Raw genomic sequence first — 1,213 nt, 5'->3', positions numbered from 1 at the left:
CGGGGTTGCTTGAATCCTCGACATTGTGGTTCATCCGATGAGATCATCGAGGAGCATGTGGGAGCCAACATGGGTATCCAGATCCCGCTGTTGGTTATTGACCGGAGAGCCATCTCGGTCATGTCTACATGTCTCCCGAACTCGTAGGGTCTACACACTTAAGGTTCGGTGACGCTAGGGTTGTAGAGATATGAATATGCAGTAACCCGAAAGTTGTTAGGAGTCCCAGATGAGATCCTGGACGTCACAAGGAGTTCCGGAATGGTCCGGAGGTGAAGAATTATATATAGGAAGTGCAGTTTCGGCCATCGGGAGAGTTTCGGGGGTCACCGGTATTGTACCGGGACCACCGGATGGGTCCCGGGGGTCCACCGGGTGGGACCACCCATCCCGGAGGGCCCCATGGGCTGAAGTGGGGAGGGGAACCAGCCCATAGTGGGCTGGTGCGCCCCCTTGGCCCACCCCCTGTGCCTAGGGTTGGAAACCCTAGGGTGGGGGGCGCCCCACTTGCCTTGGGGGCCACTCCACCCTTGGCCGCCGCCCCCCCTAGGAGATCCCATCTCCTAGGGCCGGCGCCCCCCTTGGGGAGCCTATATAAAGGGGGGAGGGAGGGGCAGCCGCACCCTTGACTCTTGGCGCCTCCCTCTCCCCTGCTACACCTCTCCCTCTCGCAGAAGAACGGCGAAGCCCTGCTGCGGTGACTGCTGCATCCACCACCACGCCGTCGTGCTGCTGGATCTTCATCAACCTCTCCCCCCCCCCTGCTGGATCAAGAAGGAGGAGACGTCATGCTGACCGTACGTGTGTTGAACGCGGAGGTGCCGTCCGTTCGGCGCTAGGATCTCTGGTGATTTGGATCACGTCGAGTACGACTTCCTCATCCCCGTTCTTTGAACGCTTCCGCGCGTGATCTACAAAGGTATGTAGATGCAATACGATCACTCGTTGCTAGATGAACTCATACATGGATCTTGGTGAAACCGTATGAAATTTTTTGTTTTCTGCAACGTTCCCCAACATATAAAACCGCGTTACTACTATCAACTTAGTAGTAGCGCGGGTTTATACCCCTCGCTACTACTATGGCATGTGTCGGGGGGCACGGTAGAGACGGCTTAGTAGTAGTGAGGGTTAAAAACCCGCGCTACTACTATCAACTTAGTAGTAGCGAGGGTTAAAAACCCGCGCTACTGCTAATTAGCAGTAGCGCTTC

This window comes from Triticum dicoccoides, chromosome 4A, assembly GCF_002162155.2.
Source record: "Triticum dicoccoides isolate Atlit2015 ecotype Zavitan chromosome 4A, WEW_v2.0, whole genome shotgun sequence".
In the NCBI taxonomy this organism is placed as follows: Eukaryota; Viridiplantae; Streptophyta; class Magnoliopsida; order Poales; family Poaceae; genus Triticum; species Triticum dicoccoides.
Note: the sequence above shows the minus strand (reverse complement) of the source record.